Source organism: Brassica napus, unplaced genomic scaffold (genome assembly GCF_020379485.1).
Source record: "Brassica napus cultivar Da-Ae unplaced genomic scaffold, Da-Ae ScsIHWf_830;HRSCAF=1184, whole genome shotgun sequence".
In the NCBI taxonomy this organism is placed as follows: Eukaryota; Viridiplantae; Streptophyta; class Magnoliopsida; order Brassicales; family Brassicaceae; genus Brassica; species Brassica napus.
In genome coordinates this window covers 1-15644 of record NW_026016875.1, presented here as the reverse complement: position 1 = coordinate 15644, position 15644 = coordinate 1, and the positions used below count along the sequence as shown (strand labels likewise).

Genomic DNA, 15644 nt, shown 5'->3' with positions numbered 1-15644 from the left:
TTATGAGGTTTCCAAGTTTAAACTCGTTTTAGGCTAAAAAAAAATTAAAAAATAAAAAGGGGTGCAACACGAGGACTTCCCGGGAGGTCACCCATCCTAGTACTACTCTCGCCCAAGCACGCTTAACTGCGGAGTTCTGATGGGATCCGGTGCATTAGTGCTGGTATGATCGCACCCGTCAGTACATCACTCTCGTTTCTATATATCCTTTTCCCGGCCAATCCAAGTGTAAGGCCGTGGGGCCCACATGATTTTCTTGCCGTTTTGTTTCGAGCGAAAAAGTGCATCGAGGTTAACGGCGTTAAGAAAGCATCAAAAACACCTTGAGAATCCGCTTTCGATCTTTTTTACGTGCCATAACTTTCCGCAGCCCGTTTGAGGGTCAAAACGGCTGAATTTGAGCCCGAAAAATTGCGCCCCCTATTCACCGCCCATTATGGTTTCTGGGGCTTTCCGAAATGGTGCTATGGGCGACGTAGTTCCTCACGGTTCAAAAGTTATGAGGTTTCCAAGTTTAAACTCGTTTTAGGCTAAAAAAAAATTAAAAAATAAAAAGGGGTGCAACACGAGGACTTCCCGGGAGGTCACCCATCCTAGTACTACTCTCGCCCAAGCACGCTTAACTGCGGAGTTCTGATGGGATCCGGTGCATTAGTGCTGGTATGATCGCACCCGTCAGTACATCACTCTCGTTTCTATATATCCTTTTCCCGGCCAATCCAAGTGTAAGGCCGTGGGGCCCACATGATTTTCTTGCCGTTTTGTTTCGAGCGAAAAAGTGCATCGAGGTTAACGGCGTTAAGAAAGCATCAAAAACACCTTGAGAATCCGCTTTCGATCTTTTTTACGTGCCATAACTTTCCGCAGCCCGTTTGAGGGTCAAAACGGCTGAATTTGAGCCCGAAAAATTGCGCCCCCTATTCACCGCCCATTATGGTTTCTGGGGCTTTCCGAAATGGTGCTATGGGCGACGTAGTTCCTCACGGTTCAAAAGTTATGAGGTTTCCAAGTTTAAACTCGTTTTAGGCTAAAAAAAAATTAAAAAATAAAAAGGGGTGCAACACGAGGACTTCCCGGGAGGTCACCCATCCTAGTACTACTCTCGCCCAAGCACGCTTAACTGCGGAGTTCTGATGGGATCCGGTGCATTAGTGCTGGTATGATCGCACCCGTCAGTACATCACTCTCGTTTCTATATATCCTTTTCCCGGCCAATCCAAGTGTAAGGCCGTGGGGCCCACATGATTTTCTTGCCGTTTTGTTTCGAGCGAAAAAGTGCATCGAGGTTAACGGCGTTAAGAAAGCATCAAAAACACCTTGAGAATCCGCTTTCGATCTTTTTTACGTGCCATAACTTTCCGCAGCCCGTTTGAGGGTCAAAACGGCTGAATTTGAGCCCGAAAAATTGCGCCCCCTATTCACCGCCCATTATGGTTTCTGGGGCTTTCCGAAATGGTGCTATGGGCGACGTAGTTCCTCACGGTTCAAAAGTTATGAGGTTTCCAAGTTTAAACTCGTTTTAGGCTAAAAAAAAATTAAAAAATAAAAAGGGGTGCAACACGAGGACTTCCCGGGAGGTCACCCATCCTAGTACTACTCTCGCCCAAGCACGCTTAACTGCGGAGTTCTGATGGGATCCGGTGCATTAGTGCTGGTATGATCGCACCCGTCAGTACATCACTCTCGTTTCTATATATCCTTTTCCCGGCCAATCCAAGTGTAAGGCCGTGGGGCCCACATGATTTTCTTGCCGTTTTGTTTCGAGCGAAAAAGTGCATCGAGGTTAACGGCGTTAAGAAAGCATCAAAAACACCTTGAGAATCCGCTTTCGATCTTTTTTACGTGCCATAACTTTCCGCAGCCCGTTTGAGGGTCAAAACGGCTGAATTTGAGCCCGAAAAATTGCGCCCCCTATTCACCGCCCATTATGGTTTCTGGGGCTTTCCGAAATGGTGCTATGGGCGACGTAGTTCCTCACGGTTCAAAAGTTATGAGGTTTCCAAGTTTAAACTCGTTTTAGGCTAAAAAAAAATTAAAAAATAAAAAGGGGTGCAACACGAGGACTTCCCGGGAGGTCACCCATCCTAGTACTACTCTCGCCCAAGCACGCTTAACTGCGGAGTTCTGATGGGATCCGGTGCATTAGTGCTGGTATGATCGCACCCGTCAGTACATCACTCTCGTTTCTATATATCCTTTTCCCGGCCAATCCAAGTGTAAGGCCGTGGGGCCCACATGATTTTCTTGCCGTTTTGTTTCGAGCGAAAAAGTGCATCGAGGTTAACGGCGTTAAGAAAGCATCAAAAACACCTTGAGAATCCGCTTTCGATCTTTTTTACGTGCCATAACTTTCCGCAGCCCGTTTGAGGGTCAAAACGGCTGAATTTGAGCCCGAAAAATTGCGCCCCCTATTCACCGCCCATTATGGTTTCTGGGGCTTTCCGAAATGGTGCTATGGGCGACGTAGTTCCTCACGGTTCAAAAGTTATGAGGTTTCCAAGTTTAAACTCGTTTTAGGCTAAAAAAATTAAAAAAAAAAAAGGGGTGCAACACGAGGACTTCCCGGGAGGTCACCCATCCTAGTACTACTCTCGCCCAAGCACGCTTAACTGCGGAGTTCTGATGGGATCCGGTGCATTAGTGCTGGTATGATCGCACCCGTCAGTACATCACTCTCGTTTCTATATATCCTTTTCCCGGCCAATCCAAGTGTAAGGCCGTGGGGCCCACATGATTTTCTTGCCGTTTTGTTTCGAGCGAAAAAGTGCATCGAGGTTAACGGCGTTAAGAAAGCATCAAAAACACCTTGAGAATCCGCTTTCGATCTTTTTTACGTGCCATAACTTTCCGCAGCCCGTTTGAGGGTCAAAACGGCTGAATTTGAGCCCGAAAAATTGCGCCCCCTATTCACCGCCCATTATGGTTTCTGGGGCTTTCCGAAATGGTGCTATGGGCGACGTAGTTCCTCACGGTTCAAAAGTTATGAGGTTTCCAAGTTTAAACTCGTTTTAGGCTAAAAAAAAATTAAAAAATAAAAAGGGGTGCAACACGAGGACTTCCCGGGAGGTCACCCATCCTAGTACTACTCTCGCCCAAGCACGCTTAACTGCGGAGTTCTGATGGGATCCGGTGCATTAGTGCTGGTATGATCGCACCCGTCAGTACATCACTCTCGTTTCTATATATCCTTTTCCCGGCCAATCCAAGTGTAAGGCCGTGGGGCCCACATGATTTTCTTGCCGTTTTGTTTCGAGCGAAAAAGTGCATCGAGGTTAACGGCGTTAAGAAAGCATCAAAAACACCTTGAGAATCCGCTTTCGATCTTTTTTACGTGCCATAACTTTCCGCAGCCCGTTTGAGGGTCAAAACGGCTGAATTTGAGCCCGAAAAATTGCGCCCCCTATTCACCGCCCATTATGGTTTCTGGGGCTTTCCGAAATGGTGCTATGGGCGACGTAGTTCCTCACGGTTCAAAAGTTATGAGGTTTCCAAGTTTAAACTCGTTTTAGGCTAAAAAAAAATTAAAAAATAAAAAGGGGTGCAACACGAGGACTTCCCGGGAGGTCACCCATCCTAGTACTACTCTCGCCCAAGCACGCTTAACTGCGGAGTTCTGATGGGATCCGGTGCATTAGTGCTGGTATGATCGCACCCGTCAGTACATCACTCTCGTTTCTATATATCCTTTTCCCGGCCAATCCAAGTGTAAGGCCGTGGGGCCCACATGATTTTCTTGCCGTTTTGTTTCGAGCGAAAAAGTGCATCGAGGTTAACGGCGTTAAGAAAGCATCAAAAACACCTTGAGAATCCGCTTTCGATCTTTTTTACGTGCCATAACTTTCCGCAGCCCGTTTGAGGGTCAAAACGGCTGAATTTGAGCCCGAAAAATTGCGCCCCCTATTCACCGCCCATTATGGTTTCTGGGGCTTTCCGAAATGGTGCTATGGGCGACGTAGTTCCTCACGGTTCAAAAGTTATGAGGTTTCCAAGTTTAAACTCGTTTTAGGCTAAAAAAAAATTAAAAAATAAAAAGGGGTGCAACACGAGGACTTCCCGGGAGGTCACCCATCCTAGTACTACTCTCGCCCAAGCACGCTTAACTGCGGAGTTCTGATGGGATCCGGTGCATTAGTGCTGGTATGATCGCACCCGTCAGTACATCACTCTCGTTTCTATATATCCTTTTCCCGGCCAATCCAAGTGTAAGGCCGTGGGGCCCACATGATTTTCTTGCCGTTTTGTTTCGAGCGAAAAAGTGCATCGAGGTTAACGGCGTTAAGAAAGCATCAAAAACACCTTGAGAATCCGCTTTCGATCTTTTTTACGTGCCATAACTTTCCGCAGCCCGTTTGAGGGTCAAAACGGCTGAATTTGAGCCCGAAAAATTGCGCCCCCTATTCACCGCCCATTATGGTTTCTGGGGCTTTCCGAAATGGTGCTATGGGCGACGTAGTTCCTCACGGTTCAAAAGTTATGAGGTTTCCAAGTTTAAACTCGTTTTAGGCTAAAAAAAAATTAAAAAATAAAAAGGGGTGCAACACGAGGACTTCCCGGGAGGTCACCCATCCTAGTACTACTCTCGCCCAAGCACGCTTAACTGCGGAGTTCTGATGGGATCCGGTGCATTAGTGCTGGTATGATCGCACCCGTCAGTACATCACTCTCGTTTCTATATATCCTTTTCCCGGCCAATCCAAGTGTAAGGCCGTGGGGCCCACATGATTTTCTTGCCGTTTTGTTTCGAGCGAAAAAGTGCATCGAGGTTAACGGCGTTAAGAAAGCATCAAAAACACCTTGAGAATCCGCTTTCGATCTTTTTTACGTGCCATAACTTTCCGCAGCCCGTTTGAGGGTCAAAACGGCTGAATTTGAGCCCGAAAAATTGCGCCCCCTATTCACCGCCCATTATGGTTTCTGGGGCTTTCCGAAATGGTGCTATGGGCGACGTAGTTCCTCACGGTTCAAAAGTTATGAGGTTTCCAAGTTTAAACTCGTTTTAGGCTAAAAAAAAATTAAAAAATAAAAAGGGGTGCAACACGAGGACTTCCCGGGAGGTCACCCATCCTAGTACTACTCTCGCCCAAGCACGCTTAACTGCGGAGTTCTGATGGGATCCGGTGCATTAGTGCTGGTATGATCGCACCCGTCAGTACATCACTCTCGTTTCTATATATCCTTTTCCCGGCCAATCCAAGTGTAAGGCCGTGGGGCCCACATGATTTTCTTGCCGTTTTGTTTCGAGCGAAAAAGTGCATCGAGGTTAACGGCGTTAAGAAAGCATCAAAAACACCTTGAGAATCCGCTTTCGATCTTTTTTACGTGCCATAACTTTCCGCAGCCCGTTTGAGGGTCAAAACGGCTGAATTTGAGCCCGAAAAATTGCGCCCCCTATTCACCGCCCATTATGGTTTCTGGGGCTTTCCGAAATGGTGCTATGGGCGACGTAGTTCCTCACGGTTCAAAAGTTATGAGGTTTCCAAGTTTAAACTCGTTTTAGGCTAAAAAAAAATTAAAAAAATAAAAAGGGGTGCAACACGAGGACTTCCCGGGAGGTCACCCATCCTAGTACTACTCTCGCCCAAGCACGCTTAACTGCGGAGTTCTGATGGGATCCGGTGCATTAGTGCTGGTATGATCGCACCCGTCAGTACATCACTCTCGTTTCTATATATCCTTTTCCCGGCCAATCCAAGTGTAAGGCCGTGGGGCCCACATGATTTTCTTGCCGTTTTGTTTCGAGCGAAAAAGTGCATCGAGGTTAACGGCGTTAAGAAAGCATCAAAAACACCTTGAGAATCCGCTTTCGATCTTTTTTACGTGCCATAACTTTCCGCAGCCCGTTTGAGGGTCAAAACGGCTGAATTTGAGCCCGAAAAATTGCGCCCCCTATTCACCGCCCATTATGGTTTCTGGGGCTTTCCGAAATGGTGCTATGGGCGACGTAGTTCCTCACGGTTCAAAAGTTATGAGGTTTCCAAGTTTAAACTCGTTTTAGGCTAAAAAAAAATTAAAAAATAAAAAGGGGTGCAACACGAGGACTTCCCGGGAGGTCACCCATCCTAGTACTACTCTCGCCCAAGCACGCTTAACTGCGGAGTTCTGATGGGATCCGGTGCATTAGTGCTGGTATGATCGCACCCGTCAGTACATCACTCTCGTTTCTATATATCCTTTTCCCGGCCAATCCAAGTGTAAGGCCGTGGGGCCCACATGATTTTCTTGCCGTTTTGTTTCGAGCGAAAAAGTGCATCGAGGTTAACGGCGTTAAGAAAGCATCAAAAACACCTTGAGAATCCGCTTTCGATCTTTTTTACGTGCCATAACTTTCCGCAGCCCGTTTGAGGGTCAAAACGGCTGAATTTGAGCCCGAAAAATTGCGCCCCCTATTCACCGCCCATTATGGTTTCTGGGGCTTTCCGAAATGGTGCTATGGGCGACGTAGTTCCTCACGGTTCAAAAGTTATGAGGTTTCCAAGTTTAAACTCGTTTTAGGCTAAAAAAAATTAAAAAATAAAAAGGGGTGCAACACGAGGACTTCCCGGGAGGTCACCCATCCTAGTACTACTCTCGCCCAAGCACGCTTAACTGCGGAGTTCTGATGGGATCCGGTGCATTAGTGCTGGTATGATCGCACCCGTCAGTACATCACTCTCGTTTCTATATATCCTTTTCCCGGCCAATCCAAGTGTAAGGCCGTGGGGCCCACATGATTTTCTTGCCGTTTTGTTTCGAGCGAAAAAGTGCATCGAGGTTAACGGCGTTAAGAAAGCATCAAAAACACCTTGAGAATCCGCTTTCGATCTTTTTTACGTGCCATAACTTTCCGCAGCCCGTTTGAGGGTCAAAACGGCTGAATTTGAGCCCGAAAAATTGCGCCCCTATTCACCGCCCATTATGGTTTCTGGGGCTTTCCGAAATGGTGCTATGGGCGACGTAGTTCCTCACGGTTCAAAAGTTATGAGGTTTCCAAGTTTAAACTCGTTTTAGGCTAAAAAAAATTAAAAAATAAAAAGGGGTGCAACACGAGGACTTCCCGGGAGGTCACCCATCCTAGTACTACTCTCGCCCAAGCACGCTTAACTGCGGAGTTCTGATGGGATCCGGTGCATTAGTGCTGGTATGATCGCACCCGTCAGTACATCACTCTCGTTTCTATATATCCTTTTCCCGGCCAATCCAAGTGTAAGGCCGTGGGGCCCACATGATTTTCTTGCCGTTTTGTTTCGAGCGAAAAAGTGCATCGAGGTTAACGGCGTTAAGAAAGCATCAAAAACACCTTGAGAATCCGCTTTCGATCTTTTTTACGTGCCATAACTTTCCGCAGCCCGTTTGAGGGTCAAAACGGCTGAATTTGAGCCCGAAAAATTGCGCCCCCTATTCACCGCCCATTATGGTTTCTGGGGCTTTCCGAAATGGTGCTATGGGCGACGTAGTTCCTCACGGTTCAAAAGTTATGAGGTTTCCAAGTTTAAACTCGTTTTAGGCTAAAAAAAAAAAAAAATAAAAAGGGGTGCAACACGAGGACTTCCCGGGAGGTCACCCATCCTAGTACTACTCTCGCCCAAGCACGCTTAACTGCGGAGTTCTGATGGGATCCGGTGCATTAGTGCTGGTATGATCGCACCCGTCAGTACATCACTCTCGTTTCTATATATCCTTTTCCGGCCAATCCAAGTGTAAGGCCGTGGGGCCCACATGATTTTCTTGCCGTTTTGTTTCGAGCGAAAAAGTGCATCGAGGTTAACGGCGTTAAGAAAGCATCAAAAACACCTTGAGAATCCGCTTTCGATCTTTTTTACGTGCCATAACTTTCCGCAGCCCGTTTGAGGGTCAAAACGGCTGAATTTGAGCCCGAAAAATTGCGCCCCCTATTCACCGCCCATTATGGTTTCTGGGGCTTTCCGAAATGGTGCTATGGGCGACGTAGTTCCTCACGGTTCAAAAGTTATGAGGTTTCCAAGTTTAAACTCGTTTTAGGCTAAAAAAAATTAAAAAATAAAAAAGGGGTGCAACACGAGGACTTCCCGGGAGGTCACCCATCCTAGTACTACTCTCGCCCAAGCACGCTTAACTGCGGAGTTCTGATGGGATCCGGTGCATTAGTGCTGGTATGATCGCACCCGTCAGTACATCACTCTCGTTTCTATATATCCTTTTCCCGGCCAATCCAAGTGTAAGGCCGTGGGGCCCACATGATTTTCTTGCCGTTTTGTTTCGAGCGAAAAAGTGCATCGAGGTTAACGGCGTTAAGAAAGCATCAAAAACACCTTGAGAATCCGCTTTCGATCTTTTTTACGTGCCATAACTTTCCGCAGCCCGTTTGAGGGTCAAAACGGCTGAATTTGAGCCCGAAAAATTGCGCCCCCTATTCACCGCCCATTATGGTTTCTGGGGCTTTCCGAAATGGTGCTATGGGCGACGTAGTTCCTCACGGTTCAAAAGTTATGAGGTTTCCAAGTTTAAACTCGTTTTAGGCTAAAAAAAAATTAAAAAAATAAAAAGGGGTGCAACACGAGGACTTCCCGGGAGGTCACCCATCCTAGTACTACTCTCGCCCAAGCACGCTTAACTGCGGAGTTCTGATGGGATCCGGTGCATTAGTGCTGGTATGATCGCACCCGTCAGTACATCACTCTCGTTTCTATATATCCTTTTCCCGGCCAATCCAAGTGTAAGGCCGTGGGGCCCACATGATTTTCTTGCCGTTTTGTTTCGAGCGAAAAAGTGCATCGAGGTTAACGGCGTTAAGAAAGCATCAAAAACACCTTGAGAATCCGCTTTCGATCTTTTTTACGTGCCATAACTTTCCGCAGCCCGTTTGAGGGTCAAAACGGCTGAATTTGAGCCCGAAAAATTGCGCCCCCTATTCACCGCCCATTATGGTTTCTGGGGCTTTCCGAAATGGTGCTATGGGCGACGTAGTTCCTCACGGTTCAAAAGTTATGAGGTTTCCAAGTTTAAACTCGTTTTAGGCTAAAAAAAAATTAAAAAATAAAAAGGGGTGCAACACGAGGACTTCCCGGGAGGTCACCCATCCTAGTACTACTCTCGCCCAAGCACGCTTAACTGCGGAGTTCTGATGGGATCCGGTGCATTAGTGCTGGTATGATCGCACCCGTCAGTACATCACTCTCGTTTCTATATATCCTTTTCCCGGCCAATCCAAGTGTAAGGCCGTGGGGCCCACATGATTTTCTTGCCGTTTTGTTTCGAGCGAAAAAGTGCATCGAGGTTAACGGCGTTAAGAAAGCATCAAAAACACCTTGAGAATCCGCTTTCGATCTTTTTTACGTGCCATAACTTTCCGCAGCCCGTTTGAGGGTCAAAACGGCTGAATTTGAGCCCGAAAAATTGCGCCCCCTATTCACCGCCCATTATGGTTTCTGGGGCTTTCCGAAATGGTGCTATGGGCGACGTAGTTCCTCACGGTTCAAAAGTTATGAGGTTTCCAAGTTTAAACTCGTTTTAGGCTAAAAAAAATTAAAAAATAAAAAGGGGTGCAACACGAGGACTTCCCGGGAGGTCACCCATCCTAGTACTACTCTCGCCCAAGCACGCTTAACTGCGGAGTTCTGATGGGATCCGGTGCATTAGTGCTGGTATGATCGCACCCGTCAGTACATCACTCTCGTTTCTATATATCCTTTTCCCGGCCAATCCAAGTGTAAGGCCGTGGGGCCACATGATTTTCTTGCCGTTTTGTTTCGAGCGAAAAAGTGCATCGAGGTTAACGGCGTTAAGAAAGCATCAAAAACACCTTGAGAATCCGCTTTCGATCTTTTTTACGTGCCATAACTTTCCGCAGCCCGTTTGAGGGTCAAAACGGCTGAATTTGAGCCCGAAAAATTGCGCCCCCTATTCACCGCCCATTATGGTTTCTGGGGCTTTCCGAAATGGTGCTATGGGCGACGTAGTTCCTCACGGTTCAAAAGTTATGAGGTTTCCAAGTTTAAACTCGTTTTAGGCTAAAAAAAAATTAAAAAATAAAAAGGGGTGCAACACGAGGACTTCCCGGGAGGTCACCCATCCTAGTACTACTCTCGCCCAAGCACGCTTAACTGCGGAGTTCTGATGGGATCCGGTGCATTAGTGCTGGTATGATCGCACCCGTCAGTACATCACTCTCGTTTCTATATATCCTTTTCCGGCCAATCCAAGTGTAAGGCCGTGGGGCCACATGATTTTCTTGCCGTTTTGTTTCGAGCGAAAAAGTGCATCGAGGTTAACGGCGTTAAGAAAGCATCAAAAACACCTTGAGAATCCGCTTTCGATCTTTTTTACGTGCCATAACTTTCCGCAGCCCGTTTGAGGGTCAAAACGGCTGAATTTGAGCCCGAAAAATTGCGCCCCCTATTCACCGCCCATTATGGTTTCTGGGGCTTTCCGAAATGGTGCTATGGGCGACGTAGTTCCTCACGGTTCAAAAGTTATGAGGTTTCCAAGTTTAAACTCGTTTTAGGCTAAAAAAAAATTAAAAATAAAAAGGGGTGCAACACGAGGACTTCCCGGGAGGTCACCCATCCTAGTACTACTCTCGCCCAAGCACGCTTAACTGCGGAGTTCTGATGGGATCCGGTGCATTAGTGCTGGTATGATCGCACCCGTCAGTACATCACTCTCGTTTCTATATATCCTTTTCCCGGCCAATCCAAGTGTAAGGCCGTGGGGCCCACATGATTTTCTTGCCGTTTTGTTTCGAGCGAAAAAGTGCATCGAGGTTAACGGCGTTAAGAAAGCATCAAAAACACCTTGAGAATCCGCTTTCGATCTTTTTACGTGCCATAACTTTCCGCAGCCCGTTTGAGGGTCAAAACGGCTGAATTTGAGCCCGAAAAATTGCGCCCCCTATTCACCGCCCATTATGGTTTCTGGGGCTTTCCGAAATGGTGCTATGGGCGACGTAGTTCCTCACGGTTCAAAAGTTATGAGGTTTCCAAGTTTAAACTCGTTTTAGGCTAAAAAAAAATTAAAAAATAAAAAGGGGTGCAACACGAGGACTTCCCGGGAGGTCACCCATCCTAGTACTACTCTCGCCCAAGCACGCTTAACTGCGGAGTTCTGATGGGATCCGGTGCATTAGTGCTGGTATGATCGCACCCGTCAGTACATCACTCTCGTTTCTATATATCCTTTTCCGGCCAATCCAAGTGTAAGGCCGTGGGGCCCACATGATTTTCTTGCCGTTTTGTTTCGAGCGAAAAAGTGCATCGAGGTTAACGGCGTTAAGAAAGCATCAAAAACACCTTGAGAATCCGCTTTCGATCTTTTTTACGTGCCATAACTTTCCGCAGCCCGTTTTGAGGGTCAAAACGGCTGAATTTGAGCCCGAAAAATTGCCCCCCTATTCACCGCCCATTATGGTTTCTGGGGCTTTCCGAAATGGTGCTATGGGCGACGTAGTTCCTCACGGTTCAAAAGTTATGAGGTTTCCAGTTTAAACTCGTTTTAGGCTAAAAAAAAATTAAAAAATAAAAAGGGGTGCAACACGAGGACTTCCCGGGAGGTCACCCATCCTAGTACTACTCTCGCCCAAGCACGCTTAACTGCGGAGTTCTGATGGGATCCGGTGCATTAGTGCTGGTATGATCGCACCCGTCAGTACATCACTCTCGTTTCTATATATCCTTTTCCCGGCCAATCCAAGTGTAAGGCCGTGGGGCCCACATGATTTTCTTGCCGTTTTGTTTCGAGAAAAAAGTGCATCGAGGTTAACGGCGTTAAGAAAGCATCAAAAACACCTTGAGAATCCGCTTTCGATCTTTTTTACGTGCCATAACTTTCCGCAGCCCGTTTGAGGGTCAAAACGGCTGAATTTGAGCCCGAAAAATTGCGCCCCCTATTCACCGCCCATTATGGTTTCTGGGGCTTTCCGAAATGGTGCTATGGGCGACGTAGTTCCTCACGGTTCAAAAGTTATGAGGTTTCCAAGTTTAAACTCGTTTTAGGCTAAAAAAAAATTAAAAAATAAAAAGGGGTGCAACACGAGGACTTCCCGGGAGGTCACCCATCCTAGTACTACTCTCGCCCAAGCACGCTTAACTGCGGAGTTCTGATGGGATCCGGTGCATTAGTGCTGGTATGATCGCACCCGTCAGTACATCACTCTCGTTTCTATATATCCTTTTCCCGGCCAATCCAAGTGTAAGGCCGTGGGGCCCACATGATTTTCTTGCCGTTTTGTTTCGAGCGAAAAAGTGCATCGAGGTTAACGGCGTTAAGAAAGCATCAAAAACACCTTGAGAATCCGCTTTCGATCTTTTTTACGTGCCATAACTTTCCGCAGCCCGTTTGAGGGTCAAAACGGCTGAATTTGAGCCCGAAAAATTGCGCCCCCTATTCACCGCCCATTATGGTTTCTGGGGCTTTCCGAAATGGTGCTATGGGCGACGTAGTTCCTCACGGTTCAAAAGTTATGAGGTTTCCAAGTTTAAACTCGTTTTAGGCTAAAAAAAAATTAAAAAATAAAAGGGGTGCAACACGAGGACTTCCCGGGAGGTCACCCATCCTAGTACTACTCTCGCCCAAGCACGCTTAACTGCGGAGTTCTGATGGGATCCGGTGCATTAGTGCTGGTATGATCGCACCCGTCAGTACATCACTCTCGTTTCTATATATCCTTTCCCGGCCAATCCAAGTGTAAGGCCGTGGGGCCCACATGATTTTCTTGCCGTTTTGTTTCGAGCGAAAAGTGCATCGAGGTTAACGGCGTTAAGAAAGCATCAAAAACACCTTGAGAATCCGCTTTCGATTTTTTACGTGCCATAACTTTCCGCAGCCCGTTTGAGGGTCAAAACGGCTGAATTTGAGCCCGAAAAATTGCGCCCCTATTCACCGCCCATTATGGTTTCTGGGGCTTTCCGAAATGGTGCTATGGGCGACGTAGTTCCTCACGGTTCAAAAGTTATGAGGTTTCCAAGTTTAAACTCGTTTTAGGCTAAAAAAAAAAAAATAAAAAATAAAAAGGGGTGCAACACGAGGACTTCCGGGAGGTCACCCATCCTAGTACTACTCTCGCCCAAGCACGCTTAACTGCGGAGTTCTGATGGGATCCGGTGCATTAGTGCTGGTATGATCGCACCCGTCAGTACATCACTCTCGTTTCTATATATCCTTTTCCCGGCCAATCCAAGTGTAAGGCCGTGGGGCCCACATGATTTTCTTGCCGTTTTGTTTCGAGCGAAAAAGTGCATCGAGGTTAACGGCGTTAAGAAAGCATCAAAAACACCTTGAGAATCCGCTTTCGATCTTTTTTACGTGCCATAACTTTCCGCAGCCCGTTTGAGGGTCAAAACGGCTGAATTTGAGCCCGAAAAATTGCGCCCCTATTCACCGCCCATTATGGTTTCTGGGGCTTTCGAAATGGTGCTATGGGCGACGTAGTTCCTCACGGTTCAAAGTTATGAGGTTTCCAAGTTTAAACTCGTTTTAGGCTAAAAAAAATTAAAAAATAAAAAGGGGTGCAACACGAGGACTTCCCGGGAGGTCACCCATCCTAGTACTACTCTCGCCCAAGCACGCTTAACTGCGGAGTTCTGATGGGATCCGGTGCATTAGTGCTGGTATGATCGCACCCGTCAGTACATCACTCTCGTTTCTATATATCCTTTTCCCGGCCAATCCAAGTGTAAGGCCGTGGGCCCACATGATTTTCTTGCCGTTTTGTTTCGAGCGAAAAAGTGCATCGAGGTTAACGGCGTTAAGAAAGCATCAAAAACACCTTGAGAATCCGCTTTCGATCTTTTTACGTGCCATAACTTTCCGCAGCCCGTTTGAGGGTCAAAACGGCTGAATTTGAGCCCGAAAAATTGCGCCCCCTATTCACCGCCCATTATGGTTTCTGGGGCTTTCCGAAATGGTGCTATGGGCGACGTAGTTCCTCACGGTTCAAAAGTTATGAGGTTTCCAAGTTTAACTCGTTTAGGCAAAAAAAAAATTAAAAAATAAAAAGGGTGCAACACGAGGACTTCCCGGGAGGTCACCCATCCTAGTACTACTCTCGCCCAAGCACGCTTAACTGCGGAGTTCTGATGGGATCCGGTGCATTAGTGCTGGTATGATCGCACCCGTCAGTACATCACTCTCGTTTCTATATATCCTTTCCCGGCCAATCCAAGTGTAAGGCCGTGGGGCCCACATGATTTTCTTGCCGTTTTGTTTCGAGCGAAAAAGTGCATCGAGGTTAACGGCGTTAAGAAAGCATCAAAAACACCTTGAGAATCCGCTTTCGATCTTTTTACGTGCCATAACTTTCCGCAGCCCGTTTGAGGGTCAAAACGGCTGAATTTGAGCCCGAAAAATTGCGCCCCCTATTCACCGCCCATTATGGTTTCTGGGGCTTTCCGAAATGGTGCTATGGGCGACGTAGTTCCTCACGGTTCAAAAGTTATGAGGTTTCCAAGTTTAAACTCGTTTTAGGCTAAAAAAAAATTAAAAAATAAAAAGGGGTGCAACACGAGGACTTCCCGGGAGGTCACCCATCCTAGTACTACTCTCGCCCAAGCACGCTTAACTGCGGAGTTCTGATGGGATCCGGTGCATTAGTGCTGGTATGATCGCACCCGTCAGTACATCACTCTCGTTTCTATATATCCTTTTCCCGGCCAATCCAAGTGTAAGGCCGTGGGGCCCACATGATTTTCTTGCCGTTTTGTTTCGAGCGAAAAAGTGCATCGAGGTTAACGGCGTTAAGAAAGCATCAAAAACACCTTGAGAATCCGCTTTCGATCTTTTTTACTGTGCCATAACTTTCCGCAGCCCGTTTGAGGGTCAAAACGGCTGAATTTGAGCCCAAAAAATTGCGCCCCCTATTCACCGCCCATTATGGTTTCTGGGCTTTCCGAAATGGTGCTATGGGCGACGTAGTTCCTCACGGTTCAAAAGTTATGAGGTTTCCAAGTTTAAACTCGTTTTAGGCTAAAAAAAATTAAAAAATAAAAAGGGGTGCAACACGAGGACTTCCGGGAGGTCACCCATCCTAGTACTACTCTCGCCCAAGCACGCTTAACTGCGGAGTTCTGATGGGATCCGGTGCATTAGTGCTGGTATGATCGCACCCGTCAGTACATCACTCTCGTTTCTATATATCCTTTTCCCGGCCAATCCAAGTGTAAGGCCGTGGGGCCCACATGATTTTCTTGCCGTTTTGTTTCGAGCGAAAAAGTGCATCGAGGTTAACGGCGTTAAGAGAAGCATAAAAAAAACCTTGAGAATCCGCTTTCGATCTTTTTTACGTGCCATAACTTTCCGCAGCCCGTTTGAGGAAGGCAATGAACTGAATTTGAGCCCGAAAAATTGCGCCCCCTATTCACCGCCCATTATGGTTTCTGGGGCTTTCCGAAATGGTGCTATGGGCGACGTAGTTCCTCACGGTTCAAAAGTTATGAGGTTTCCAAGTTTAAACTCGTTTTAGGCTAAAAAAAAAAAAAAAAATAAAAAGGGGTGCAACACGAGGTTCCCGGGAGGTCACCCATCTAGTACTACTCTCGCCCAAGCACGCTTAACTGCGGAGTTCTGATGGGATCCGGTGCATTAGTGCTGGTATGATCGCACCCCGTCAGTACATCACTCTCGTTTCTATTATTATCCTTCCCGGCCAATCCAAGTGTAAGGCCGTGGGCCCCACATGATTCTTGCCGTTTTGTTTC

At 47.0% G+C, this 15644-nt stretch overlaps 32 non-coding genes across 32 annotated transcripts; all 32 read right to left on the bottom strand.

Moving 5' to 3' along the window:
- Positions 1 to 58: 58 nt before the first annotated feature.
- LOC125606259 lies at positions 59 to 177 on the bottom strand. Its single transcript, XR_007337675.1, has one exon. It is a non-coding gene; the product is annotated as a 5S ribosomal RNA (ribosomal RNA).
- A 378-nt stretch (positions 178 to 555) lies between these two features.
- LOC125606258 lies at positions 556 to 674 on the bottom strand. Its single transcript, XR_007337674.1, has one exon. It is a non-coding gene; the product is annotated as a 5S ribosomal RNA (ribosomal RNA).
- A 378-nt stretch (positions 675 to 1052) lies between these two features.
- Positions 1053 to 1171, bottom strand: LOC125606257. Its single transcript, XR_007337673.1, has one exon. It is a non-coding gene; the product is annotated as a 5S ribosomal RNA (ribosomal RNA).
- Positions 1172 to 1549: 378 nt separating this feature from the next.
- LOC125606255 lies at positions 1550 to 1668 on the bottom strand. The gene has a single exon (XR_007337671.1). It is a non-coding gene; the product is annotated as a 5S ribosomal RNA (ribosomal RNA).
- A 378-nt stretch (positions 1669 to 2046) lies between these two features.
- On the bottom strand, positions 2047 to 2165 carry LOC125606254. Its single transcript, XR_007337670.1, has one exon. It is a non-coding gene; the product is annotated as a 5S ribosomal RNA (ribosomal RNA).
- Positions 2166 to 2541: 376 nt separating this feature from the next.
- LOC125606253 lies at positions 2542 to 2660 on the bottom strand. Its single transcript, XR_007337669.1, has one exon. It is a non-coding gene; the product is annotated as a 5S ribosomal RNA (ribosomal RNA).
- Positions 2661 to 3038: 378 nt separating this feature from the next.
- LOC125606252 lies at positions 3039 to 3157 on the bottom strand. The gene has a single exon (XR_007337668.1). It is a non-coding gene; the product is annotated as a 5S ribosomal RNA (ribosomal RNA).
- Positions 3158 to 3535: 378 nt separating this feature from the next.
- On the bottom strand, positions 3536 to 3654 carry LOC125606251. Its single transcript, XR_007337667.1, has one exon. It is a non-coding gene; the product is annotated as a 5S ribosomal RNA (ribosomal RNA).
- Positions 3655 to 4032: 378 nt separating this feature from the next.
- On the bottom strand, positions 4033 to 4151 carry LOC125606250. Its single transcript, XR_007337666.1, has one exon. It is a non-coding gene; the product is annotated as a 5S ribosomal RNA (ribosomal RNA).
- Positions 4152 to 4529: 378 nt separating this feature from the next.
- LOC125606249 lies at positions 4530 to 4648 on the bottom strand. The gene has a single exon (XR_007337665.1). It is a non-coding gene; the product is annotated as a 5S ribosomal RNA (ribosomal RNA).
- A 378-nt stretch (positions 4649 to 5026) lies between these two features.
- LOC125606248 lies at positions 5027 to 5145 on the bottom strand. The gene has a single exon (XR_007337664.1). It is a non-coding gene; the product is annotated as a 5S ribosomal RNA (ribosomal RNA).
- A 379-nt stretch (positions 5146 to 5524) lies between these two features.
- LOC125606247 lies at positions 5525 to 5643 on the bottom strand. The gene has a single exon (XR_007337663.1). It is a non-coding gene; the product is annotated as a 5S ribosomal RNA (ribosomal RNA).
- A 378-nt stretch (positions 5644 to 6021) lies between these two features.
- On the bottom strand, positions 6022 to 6140 carry LOC125606246. The gene has a single exon (XR_007337662.1). It is a non-coding gene; the product is annotated as a 5S ribosomal RNA (ribosomal RNA).
- A 377-nt stretch (positions 6141 to 6517) lies between these two features.
- Positions 6518 to 6636, bottom strand: LOC125606241. The gene has a single exon (XR_007337658.1). It is a non-coding gene; the product is annotated as a 5S ribosomal RNA (ribosomal RNA).
- Positions 6637 to 7012: 376 nt separating this feature from the next.
- On the bottom strand, positions 7013 to 7131 carry LOC125606230. The gene has a single exon (XR_007337647.1). It is a non-coding gene; the product is annotated as a 5S ribosomal RNA (ribosomal RNA).
- A 376-nt stretch (positions 7132 to 7507) lies between these two features.
- LOC125606219 lies at positions 7508 to 7626 on the bottom strand. The gene has a single exon (XR_007337636.1). It is a non-coding gene; the product is annotated as a 5S ribosomal RNA (ribosomal RNA).
- Positions 7627 to 8003: 377 nt separating this feature from the next.
- LOC125606208 lies at positions 8004 to 8122 on the bottom strand. The gene has a single exon (XR_007337625.1). It is a non-coding gene; the product is annotated as a 5S ribosomal RNA (ribosomal RNA).
- A 379-nt stretch (positions 8123 to 8501) lies between these two features.
- Positions 8502 to 8620, bottom strand: LOC125606197. Its single transcript, XR_007337614.1, has one exon. It is a non-coding gene; the product is annotated as a 5S ribosomal RNA (ribosomal RNA).
- Positions 8621 to 8998: 378 nt separating this feature from the next.
- On the bottom strand, positions 8999 to 9117 carry LOC125606186. The gene has a single exon (XR_007337603.1). It is a non-coding gene; the product is annotated as a 5S ribosomal RNA (ribosomal RNA).
- Positions 9118 to 9494: 377 nt separating this feature from the next.
- Positions 9495 to 9613, bottom strand: LOC125606175. Its single transcript, XR_007337592.1, has one exon. It is a non-coding gene; the product is annotated as a 5S ribosomal RNA (ribosomal RNA).
- A 377-nt stretch (positions 9614 to 9990) lies between these two features.
- LOC125606164 lies at positions 9991 to 10109 on the bottom strand. Its single transcript, XR_007337581.1, has one exon. It is a non-coding gene; the product is annotated as a 5S ribosomal RNA (ribosomal RNA).
- Positions 10110 to 10484: 375 nt separating this feature from the next.
- On the bottom strand, positions 10485 to 10603 carry LOC125606153. Its single transcript, XR_007337570.1, has one exon. It is a non-coding gene; the product is annotated as a 5S ribosomal RNA (ribosomal RNA).
- A 377-nt stretch (positions 10604 to 10980) lies between these two features.
- On the bottom strand, positions 10981 to 11099 carry LOC125606142. The gene has a single exon (XR_007337559.1). It is a non-coding gene; the product is annotated as a 5S ribosomal RNA (ribosomal RNA).
- Positions 11100 to 11475: 376 nt separating this feature from the next.
- LOC125606278 lies at positions 11476 to 11594 on the bottom strand. Its single transcript, XR_007337694.1, has one exon. It is a non-coding gene; the product is annotated as a 5S ribosomal RNA (ribosomal RNA).
- Positions 11595 to 11971: 377 nt separating this feature from the next.
- LOC125606267 lies at positions 11972 to 12090 on the bottom strand. The gene has a single exon (XR_007337683.1). It is a non-coding gene; the product is annotated as a 5S ribosomal RNA (ribosomal RNA).
- Positions 12091 to 12467: 377 nt separating this feature from the next.
- Positions 12468 to 12586, bottom strand: LOC125606256. Its single transcript, XR_007337672.1, has one exon. It is a non-coding gene; the product is annotated as a 5S ribosomal RNA (ribosomal RNA).
- Positions 12587 to 12962: 376 nt separating this feature from the next.
- On the bottom strand, positions 12963 to 13080 carry LOC125606232. The gene has a single exon (XR_007337649.1). It is a non-coding gene; the product is annotated as a 5S ribosomal RNA (ribosomal RNA).
- A 374-nt stretch (positions 13081 to 13454) lies between these two features.
- LOC125606245 lies at positions 13455 to 13573 on the bottom strand. Its single transcript, XR_007337661.1, has one exon. It is a non-coding gene; the product is annotated as a 5S ribosomal RNA (ribosomal RNA).
- Positions 13574 to 13946: 373 nt separating this feature from the next.
- LOC125606226 lies at positions 13947 to 14065 on the bottom strand. The gene has a single exon (XR_007337643.1). It is a non-coding gene; the product is annotated as a 5S ribosomal RNA (ribosomal RNA).
- Positions 14066 to 14441: 376 nt separating this feature from the next.
- Positions 14442 to 14560, bottom strand: LOC125606136. Its single transcript, XR_007337553.1, has one exon. It is a non-coding gene; the product is annotated as a 5S ribosomal RNA (ribosomal RNA).
- Positions 14561 to 14937: 377 nt separating this feature from the next.
- On the bottom strand, positions 14938 to 15055 carry LOC125606231. The gene has a single exon (XR_007337648.1). It is a non-coding gene; the product is annotated as a 5S ribosomal RNA (ribosomal RNA).
- A 380-nt stretch (positions 15056 to 15435) lies between these two features.
- LOC125606240 lies at positions 15436 to 15551 on the bottom strand. Its single transcript, XR_007337657.1, has one exon. It is a non-coding gene; the product is annotated as a 5S ribosomal RNA (ribosomal RNA).
- Between the last annotated feature and the right edge of the window lie 93 nt (positions 15552 to 15644).